An 11,916-nucleotide genomic window follows, 5' to 3' on the forward strand; every position below is an offset into this window, starting at 1 on the left:
CTGCCTCTTTTTCTTTGTCTTGTTCTGGTCCAAGGGTCGACACCAGCTTGGGTGTTATCGACACCATCTTGCTGCTAGGTTCCTAGATCATTACTAAAATTTAGTGTTGACACCAGCCTTTAGTGGTATCGACACTTGCCTTTTCTTGTTAGCCTTTGGGGTCAACACTAGTCTGGGAGGTGTCGACCCTTATCTATTACAAAATCTGGGTTTATCTACTAAAATTTAGTGTCGACACCTCTGGTCCGAGGGTCGACACCTTGTCTGCTGCCAAACACAAGTGTCTTAGCTTTTCTTCTTGACGGTTGACACCACTGTTGCGAGGGTCGACCTCTGTGACTTTTTTTTTTCCAGATTTTGTTTGGCTTGGGCCCTACTTTTTGGGAATTTTTGACTTATGCTTTTCATTTGACCTTGGACCTACTTTTCTATTAATACCTGGTCACTATAAATAGAACCAAAGATACTTCTCTCTCATTAGTTGCTTTCATTTTTCCCATCTCACCCATAACTCTCTTTCTTTCTCTCAAAACTCACATTCTCTTACTTAAATCCTTAGATCTACTCACCTAGAGGTGTCTCCTCACCCTAATCCTTTGAGATAAAGTGTAGATCACGTCAAGAGCTTCTCTTTGACTCGAGTGGTTCATGGTTTCATTGATGTCGAGTTTTTCCATGTTCTTCTCTTTTACCCTTCTAAGCTTTAGGTAAGGTTTCTTCGCACCTCTTTATAGGTTTTAACTTAGCTATTCCTTGTGAAAGAAATGGACTTTTGAACAAAAATCTTGGATTTTGGTTCGAAATTAAAAGGAGTGGTTTTCAAATGGTTTCTTGGAAATGATTGTGGGGTTGGAAATGAGGTGTAAAGGTAACAAAATGGTTGGTTTTGATGTATTTGGGATTGGTTGGAAAAAAAAATGGGGGAGGGGTTTGCCCTAAATGTTGAATTTGTATAAAAATAATGGTATTGATGTTGGAAACATGGAATTTAATTGTTATTGATGAAGAGGGTGGAGTTGTGTATGTATTACCACTCACATCTTGGAATTTGAAAGGTTTATCTTTATGGAAATTATTTTGGTTTATCTGTTTAGAGATATCTATATTGGGCTATCGGTGGAGGATATCTATGATTGTTGTAAAAATTGCATGAGAACTAGAAGAATAAAAAAAATAATTCTCATTCATCCGCATCGAGCATTGTTATATGTTTGCACATTTGAAATATGTATATTGTTTTGAGAAATGGTGGATACTTGGTGAATCTGGGTAGGGGGTGTGGTTACTATGATAAGTTGGCTTATGTGTCCTTGGTGAAAGACCAGAAACTCACGCGGATAAGTGTCGAGCCTTCCGGTTAATACCAGTTGAAAAATCTAGAAATCCCCTAGATGTTGATTTGTGATTATGTATCAATTTTAAGCAGAATATAACAATCCCAATCAAACAATCAAACAATCAAGACAAAGAGACACAGTGATTTAACGTGGAAAAAACCACAATTGGACACCTCCAACTGTGATCAAAAAACCACGGGCAACAGCCACAAGACAATCCACTAAGAAGAATTAAAGGAATTACACAGGTATACTCTCAATTACCTAGCGAATCCACAACGCCTAATTGAACCAACCTTTATGTGCCTCTTCCAACCCCATCTTCACCACGGAATTGTCTTTCTGATGAGCCACTCCGGATTCCACCAGAGCTTCAGGCTCGAATTCTTCAGAATCCACAACTGAAGAATAACTCTCTCTTTTGTGTATAGCAAACAAACCTTTGATGTACTCTCTTTAGATCATGAGTTGAAAACTCAATAAAAACATCAAAGAAAAACTCCCAAAGTATCCCCAGATATAAACCCTAGAAACCAAAAAGAAGATCTGGAGAAGTTATCCTCAAAATCTGACCTAATAAGCGAATTTATAGAATCTGTCCCGCGATCTCCGCTCGAGCTCAACACAGCCCGCTCGAGCGGACTGACCAAAAACTGCGTGCGAACAAACTGAGATGCGCTCGAGCGTAGGAGAATCCGCTCGAGCGTAAAATCACACCTTCCAGTATTTTTACAGGCGACTGCAGAGATGCTGAGAGCTTCCAATCCCCGCTCGAGCGCCCGTTTTCCCGCTCGAGCGGACAGGCCAAAACTGGAAAAACTGGAAAAAATTAACATGATCGAACAGGCAACTTTGAATGCATTTTTGCATTTTGCTTCGGGGGCGCTGCCCCTCGACCCCGCCGTGGCGCTGCCCCGGACCCGCCAAGGGGCGCTGCCCCCTGGACCCCCGCGAGCTGACCGGGCAGCTCGATCCCCGTCATAATCAGCGAAGTGGCAATCTTGAAAGCTTTATCATCACAAACTTCTCTGAAATGCTTGATTCGGGTTGGATTCGCATCTAACAACTCATAGCCTCACTGAAATAAAAATGCGAATAAAATTACAACTCAAAGGAGTTTTGTCAAACGGGATTGCCAAGAAATAAAACCTAACACCAGTAAAAATGACAAAAGAGTAATGCTTGTATAGCCTACTAGCAGACACGTACCTAGAGATTCACAAAGCTGTATCCACAAATCTGGTTTTTCTATAAAAACGAAAATGTTTCGTGAATGGTAACATAAACCTGGCATGGTATGATTTGAAAGAGATATAAAATGTTTTGTCATGAGCATTACAAGTGCATTTTACCCTTATAACTTTGTTATGATTCATATGCTGTGTTGGATTATTTCTACGGGGCTTTGGCTCACCCTATATGGGAAAAACATTTCAGGTATTGATGATGTGCCTCCACCAAGGCAATAGCTTGGGAGGACTTGGAACAAGAGCTTCATTTTGTTAATTGTGTAATTGTTTTATACAAGCCAAGAGCTTTTATATGTATTGGGATTTAAATATATTTTGTTGTAACCAAGAACCAACTTAGAAAGTTGTAAGCATTTAGGACATTCTCTTATTTGTTTATCTTTCATTTTGTTTCCTTACCGTGTAACACATGCTATAGATTTAGAGTTAGACTTATGAATGTATGTTTGCATGTGTTGCTCTTTTGTATGAGAAATTGGAATTAATGGAAGTTGCTTATCTCATCTTATGTCGTCTTTTAATTAATATTGTATTTATTTCGGGACGTTATAAGAGAGAGTTTGCATATATATATATATATATATATACACATGAGGGTAATATAGTAAATGAAACAAATTTTAAAATATTAGGTGGTTTGAAAGGATCTATATAATTATTGTCCTTTTAAAGGACAAATTAGACAATAAGGAATCTATTACCGAATTCCCCATCTCATCTCCAATGGTAGTCAATATATCTCACCTAAAATTAGTGAAATTCTATGCCAAATTTGATATGAAATTTGTCAAAAACCTTTTTGCCATATCAGTAAAACTACAAGTGATGTTTTGAGGAGTAAACCTAACAACCAAAAAATTAATATGAAAATTAAGAAAAATATTTGAGCCCTACAAAAAAAAATCACAATTTGACACACAATTTGACTGTTTGCTAGAGCTTTTACGAGGTGATTATGACTTATTTTAATTTGAAAGTCTGTGTTAGACTATTTGGTACAACATCTGCTTATATCTTATTAGATAGAAATAACTTAAATAAGTTGATTATTTAAAAACTGAAGAAAGAGTGTTTTTAATTTCTATTTTCTAATTATCAATTTTTAATTAAAAAAAAACTCTACCAAATAAGGTTAATGATGTGATATGATAAGTGTCAACTCTTTTACTCTAATGATATAATATCAACTTCCTTCTCACACTATTATAAATTAATTTGTGAATCTAAAAATATGAATTTATAGTATTTTTTGAAAATTAATTGTGCCAAAATAATATACAAACCATTAGAATCATATAATATAAAACTAATCTTTGTGCACTGTAACTAATCTTTGTGCACTATAACATATTAAAAGAGCATTGATAAAGACCTCCTCCAAAGAGCATTGATAGAGACTTTCTTCAATCACCACTATTACCACTTCACACACACGTGACAGGTGATAATTGGAGGAGAAGGAAAAAAAAAAACAAAAAAAAAAGTAACCAATCAAAAAGAGAGAGGATCAAAAGGGGTGGAAAAAAGGAAGTCTTAAACATTTTTGTATACTAAAAATAACTTCAAAAAGTCATTTTAACTTTTAGCTGTTGATTCTCCAAGGGAAGTCAAGCATAAAGCTCCAAATCATCGAGTGGAAAAAGTAAACAGCTCAGTTTTAGGTTAAAATAAATAATAAAAATAAATTAAATTAATTAATAATATAAAATATTATATTTAAATTATAATTTTTTTTTTCTTACAATTATCAAATCAATTAAAAAAACGAATTGTTATTTCAATTATAACTTTTTAAATAAACTAAAATAATTAAAAAAAATTAAAAAATGAACTAAAATAGACAATTTCCAAACCAACTAAGGTCTCTCGTAGGAAAATGTTATTTTAAGTAATTTTTTAAATTTTTATAAAAAAGATTAGTAATTTTTTTTTTAAAAAAAAGTAATATAATAAGTTATAATGACTTCTTATCTTTTGACTAAAATATAGTCTCAAATGGGGCCTAATCTATATATTATATAAGTAAAGTGAGGTTTTTAATGAAAAGGCCCTTGTGAAGTTCAAAATTCTCCTACTATTTTTCTAGAATTCTTATTTTTTAAATAATTAAAAAAAATTTCTATTGGTTAACTTTTATTGAATCATTTAAAACAATAGTAATTAATCCATTTAAAAAGAAAGTTAATTAATCTATTTAAAATTTTAAATAGCTTTTATGCCTTGATTTACATATTTTAAAAGAAAATTTAATTAATTCATTTAAAAATTTAAATTTGAAAGAAAAGTTAATTAATTTATTTAAAAATTTAAATAGCTTTTATGCCTTGATTTGCACATTTCAAAAGGAAAGTTAATTAATTCATTTAAAAATTTAAATTTAAAAAGAAAGTTAGTTAATATATATAAAAATTTAAATAACTTTTATGCCTTGATTTATGCATTTCAAAAGGAAAGTTAATTAATTTATTTAAAAACTTAAATTTAGAAATTGAAAAGGAAAGTTAACTAAAATATAAATTTAAATTTGAATTTTTATACTACTAAAATATAGGAATTCATCTACATCTTTCATAGATTTTTTTTGTTCTTGATGTTTAATAAATTTATATGCATTGATATTCCAATCTATATATCTATATTATAGCAAACAGACATTCCATTAAAAAAAAAACCGTGAAACCTCCAAAGATATAGATAGAATCAAACAAAATGTGTAGGCATTAGAATTTTAAAGTAAAAAAATTATGTTAAAATTTGTTCAAATGTAATTCTCTTAGTATTTATAAATATTTTTTATTGATTGACAAAAAGTACCATAAACATTAAGATTATTATTATTATTATTATTATTATTATTATTATGAGTTATGAAAATAAGATGTCTTATAGGCTAAAATAAAGAATTGTTGAAAAAAAATCGACTCGAATTAAATTTTCTAGACTCATTTTTAATATTTAATCTAATATTGGAACCATGAAACTAACTCATACCGGTTACAAATTGATAAAGATAATTTTAAATAATCAAGACAATTTTTAATGACTAGGTGAATGTCACATTGTCATAAATATTTAATCAACTAGCTTTCAGGCCACTTCTAATGTTTAGTCTAACACCACAAGTTAATTTTAATATATTTTCACACTATCACTTGTACTATGCACGGGACAAAATAATATATTATTTATTAAAAATACGATAATTATATTTAATTTTTTTTAACATTTTGTTTCTCGTAAATAAAATTTTATATATAAGTTTGAGCGTTTTGTTTCAAATGTTCCTGTACTATAATATATAGTATAGATATATTAAAATTGTTATATTGACAATTAATAATTAAAATTATGCTTTGTTATAAAAAAAAATGACATAATTCTAATATTTCACTATTTTAGAATAAAAATATATGAATTTTAAAAAATTGTCATATTGGTTTTTGAAAGGCAAATAATTAAAGAAATTTTAAAAACTTAATGAGTAAGAAAGAATTATCATAACATCTAAAATCGCTAAAATCACAGTTAAAATAGCAAATCATTCAAACCAAAAATGGTTTAGCTTAATCAGTTAGGTCAAAAAACCAACCAACTTAAACAAAAATTAATTAATTAAAACTTTTAAATTTTATTTTATTAAAATTCAAACTGCCACTAAATATGGAAGGCAATATAAATTTAAAATTATAATAATCTATCCCGTAATTTATATATATTTTAAATACAAATTTAAAATTATCATAATTATCTCATAATTTTTGTATTAAGGAACAGTAAGAGTGATATTGAGATTATCAATATATCTATATATTTTACAAAAGAATACTTTTAAAGAGAAATATTATGAGAGTTTCAAAATTTCATATAAAATTATTTTTAAAATCAAAGCCTCTATGTAGGATTATAAAATAAAAGTTAAATGGAAACTATCCAATCGGGAATTTCTTAATTGTTTAAAATTAAGAAAATCAAAAAAATTAGTATGAGATATTGATCATAAAGTTTCTCACTAAAAATCTCATTTTGCTTTTATAAATGGAAGTAAAAGATTTACTTTATGTAAGTGAAAAAAAATCACTTTTTCCTTCTTTTCTCGATATGAGATTATAAAATAAAAATTAAATGGAAGCTAACCAATGGTAATTTTCTCAAGGGCAAATTACAGCAATGGTCCCTATAGTTTACCCGTGATTTCATTTTGCTCCTTGTACTTCTAATTGCATTAATTTTGCCCTTACAGTTTAGTTTTTGGCTCTATGTGGTCCAATATTTAACCGCCGTTAACTTTTTTGCCGGAAACTCGCGCGTGCCTTGCATGCACAGGATGAAAACCAGTCAGTTTTTGGAGTGTACTTAAAAAAAAAAAAAAAAGATACTTAAAAAAAGGATACTTAAAAAAAAGATACTTTTTTTTTTGTCACATTATCTCTCTATGTTTTTGTACACTTATTTAAATCATCTCAAACAATCTTATTTTATATATGTATATATTTAGTGAATATTTTTAATATTTTAAATATATTTTTTTATTTTTTTAGATACACCTTATTTAGATGTATCTAAAAAGTAAAATATTTATTAAAAAAATATTTAAAAAATTAATAAATACACAAAATATGAAAAATTTACTAATTTTTTTTTATACTTTTGGTTTTTAATTATTATTTTTTAAATATTAAAAATTAATTTAATATAAATAAATATCAAAAATTAAACAAACTATTTTTTAAAATTTTAATATTTTTCAAAATATAATTTCTAAAACTCAACTAAATAGAGGTGTAATGAAGTAACTTGTCTATTTGCTAAAATATAGTTTTTATTGGAATTTTAACTAAAACATAATTTATTGAGTCAAAATCAACTTATAAAAATTTAATACTAAAAAAATTAATTTATTTGATACGTTGTTAACTTTTTGATTTTTTTAATTTTTAGATCAATAGCATTCATTATAAACATTAATATGCAGAATTATAAACACCTTCATAATTTTATAATTAATTTTTGAAAGAATAAAATTATACACACTAATTAATATATCAATTAATATACTAACGAATGATATGACATAATTTTAGAAGTTTTATGCAGAATTATGAACACTTTCGTAATTTTATAATCAATTTTTGAAAGAAAAAAATTATACACATTAATTCGTATACCAATTAATGTACCAACAAATGATATGATATAATTTTAAAAATTTTAAATTTTTATAATTTATATAATAAGTGAAATTTAAAATTTTGAATTAACGATATCATAATATATGTTAATACATTAGTTGATAAACCAATTACTGTAGGTAACTTCTCCCATATTTTTTGGATTCCCTGAACCAAGGCTTATTATTTGAAGATATTTCCTCCAAATTAGAAGCAGCCGAGCCGAAGCTTTTAGGCTGAGCATGAATGCAGGCATGATTGAGTGGTAATTTCACATAAAAATATAAAAATTTAAAAAATTGCCAACCATTGCCCGAATTAAAAAATTAATAATGTGTCAAATAAATATTTTTTTTACTATTAATATTTAAAAAATAATAATTAAAAACCAAAAATATAAAAAAAAATAAAAATTTCGTATATTTTTCATATTTTGTGTATTTATTAATTTTTAAAAATATTTTTTTTACAAATATTTTATTTTTTAGATACATCTAAGTAAGGTGTATATAAAAAAATAAAAATAAAAAAATTATTTAAAATTTTAAAAATATTCACTAAAAATAATATATATATATATATATATATATATATATATATATAATACGGTTGTTTAGAATGATTTAAATAAGCGTACAAAAAAATAAAGAGATAATGTCATAAAAAAAATAAAAAAGTATACTTTTAAGTACACTCCAAAAAGTGACTGGTTTTCATCCCGTCCATGCACATGCGGATTTCCGTCAAAACAGTTAACGGCGGTTAATTATTGGACCATATAGAGTCAAAAACCAAATTATAGGGGCAAAATTGATGTAATTAGAAGTATATGGACCAAAATGAAATCACGGGTAACTACAAGAACCATTGCTGTAATTTACCATTTTCTTAATTATTTAAAATTAAGTAAATTCAATAATTTATATAAATAGAAGCATAAGATTCATTTTATATAAGTGAAACAATTCACTTTTTTTTTTTCTTTTTCCAATGTGAGATTATAAAATAAAAGTTAAATGTAAGTTAACTAATATGAATAATATGAATTTTCTCAATTATTTAAAATTAAGAAAATTTAATAATTTTAGAATGAAAGTTTGGAGCTCCTAGAAGCATTCTCACTAGAAACCTCATTTTCTTTATATAATATATAGATAAGTGAATGACTCACTTTTTCCTTCTTTTTTTCTTCTTTTTCTTTTTTTTTTTCCTCGATGTGAGAGTGTGTAAAATAAAAATTAACAATTGTTTGGATAAAAAATTTATTTCGAATCAAGCAATCTCAATCGCTTATTCTTTAATTAGGTCAATTTTTAATTTATTTCAAATCAAACAAATCTAACCAATATATTTTGATAAAATCGTTAAAATCACGGTTAAACCAGCGAATCAGTCAAATCGAAAATGGTTTACCCTATCAGCTAGGTCGAAGGACCAATCAACTTATACAAAAATTAATTAATTAAAACTTTTAAATTTTATTTTAATTTTAAAATTTAAATTGTTTTGAACTAAAACATACAAATGGGAGTATAAGATTTATGTAGGGAAATAACTCATTTTTTTTTTCTTTTCCTGAGGTGGGATTGTAAAATAAAAGTTAACAACTGTTTGGACGTAAAATTCATTTCTAATAAAGCAATCTTAGTTGTTTAATTTTTAATACGATCAATCTTAATTTATTTAAAATCAAACAAATCTAAGCAATATATTTTGATAAAACAGCTAAAATCGCGATTAAACCTATAAATCAGTCAAACTGAAAACGATTCAACCTAATCGGCTAAATCAAAAGACTAACCAATTTACAACAAAATTAATTAATTAAAACTTTTAAATTTTATTTTAAAATTTAAATCATGTTGAACTGAAATATGTACAATATTATAATATTAAATGAGAGTATGAGATTCACTTTATATAAGTGAAATAACTCAATTTTTTTTCTTTTCTCGATGTGTGATTTTAATTATTTTAAAGTTAAATACTACGAGAGTTTCAAAATCTCATACAAAATTATTTTTAAAATCAAAACCTTTATGTGAGATTGCAAAATAAAAGTTAAATGGAAGTTAGCTAATGTGAATTTTCTTAATTGTATAAAATTAAGAAAATAAAAAGAAAAAAATGGTATGAGATATTGATCATAGGGTTTCTCACTAAAAATATTTTTTTACTTATATAAATGGGAGTATAAGATTTAGTTTATATAAGTGAAACAATTCACTTTTTCTTTCTTTTCCTGGTGTGAGATTGTAAAATAAAAATTAAATGAAAGATAGCCAATGAAGATTTTCTTAATTGTTCAAAATTAAGAAAATTCAATAATTTATATAAATAAGAGCATAAGATTCACTTTATATAAGTGAAACAATTCACTTGTTTTTTTTCTCCCCAATGTGGAATTGTAAAATAAAAGATAAATGAAAGTTAGCTAATGAGAATTTTCTTACTTATTTAAAATTAAGAAACTTTAATAATTTTAGAATGAATGTTTAAAACTTCTAGAAGGCTTCTCTCTCAAAACCCCTTTTATAAGATTTCACTTTATGTAAGTAAAATAACTTACTTTTGTTTTGTTTTGTTTTGTTTTGTTTTTTTTTTTTTTTTTTCCGATATGAGATTGTAAAATAAAAAATAACAATTGTTCGGACGATAAATTTATTTCTAATCAAGTAATCTCAGTTTTTTAGTTTATTTCGAATTAAACAAATCTAACCAATATATTTTAGTAAAACCGCTAAAATCATGATTAAATCAGCAAATCATTCAAATAAAAAACAATTTAACTTAATCAGTTAGGTCAAAAGACCAACCAGCTTACACAAAAATTAATTAATTAAAAATTTTAAATTTTATTTTATTAAAATTTAAACTGTCACCAAAATATAGAAAACAATATATTAATTTAAATTTAAAATTGACACAAAATAAATTTAAAATTATAATAATCTATCCCATGATTTATAAGTTTTAAATACAAATTTAAAATCATCATAATTATCTCATAATTTTTGTATTAAGGAGCAATAAGAGTGACGTTGAGACTATCAATATATCTATATATTTTATAAAAGAATACTTTTAAGGAGAGATATTATGAGACTTTCAAAACCTCATACCAAATTATTTTTAAAATCAAAACCTTTATGTGAGATTGTAAAATAAAAGTTAAATGTAAGCTAGCAAATGGAGATTTTCTTAATTGCTTAAAATTAAGAAAATCAAAAAATATTTTTAAAATCAAAACCTCTATGTGAGATTGTAAAATAAAAGTTAAATGGAAACTAACAAATGAGAATTTTTTTAATTGTTTAATATTAAGAAAATCAAAAAAATTAGTATGAGATATTGATTATAAGGTTTCTCACTAAAAATCTCCTTTTGTTTATATAAATAGAAGTATAAGATTCCCTTTATATAAAATGAAAGTATAAGATTCACTTTATATAAGTGAAACAATTCTTTTTTTTTTTCCCGACATAGAATTGTGAAATAAAAGATAAATGGAAGCTAGCCAATAAGAATTTTCTTAATGGTTTAAAATTAAAAAAATTCAATAATTTTTGAATGAGGATTTGAAACTCGTAAAAGGTTTCTTCCTAAAAATCCCATTTTTCTTATGTAATATATAGATAAGAGTTATTATGACAACAATTTTAAGTAAACAAATTTTTAAGTTTTACAAAATAAGAAAAAATTAGTATATTAAAGAATATAATTTATTACTATCATATGGTAAATTAAAATTATGAAACTTATAAAATGAATGTATTTATATTTTATTATAAATAAATTTTTTGTAATTTATTATTTAAATTTTACTAATTAAATTATGACATGCAATTTTATAAAGAACTTATAACATATAATGAATGACATTAGAATAAAAATCTTCTATAGTGTAACTGTAATAAAAATTAGTAAAATTTAATTGATTATAAATTTCTTTTACAACATATTCTAAATAGATTTTATATTATTAATTTAATTCAAAATTTAATTTTTGATTATTTATTTATACTCGTAATTAATATTTTTTAATGACTTTTTTTTTTTTTTTTTTACAGAAAAATCCTCCCACTCTCGCGCAGGCTCAGGGCAGCACCTCTTACAGATATCACCAAGGTGTCCTGTTGTCTGTTCTGAGATAGGAGACTA

This window comes from Camellia sinensis, chromosome 5 (genome assembly GCF_055761805.1).
Source record: "Camellia sinensis isolate YWXY chromosome 5, ASM5576180v1, whole genome shotgun sequence".
Classification (NCBI taxonomy): domain Eukaryota; kingdom Viridiplantae; phylum Streptophyta; class Magnoliopsida; order Ericales; family Theaceae; genus Camellia; species Camellia sinensis.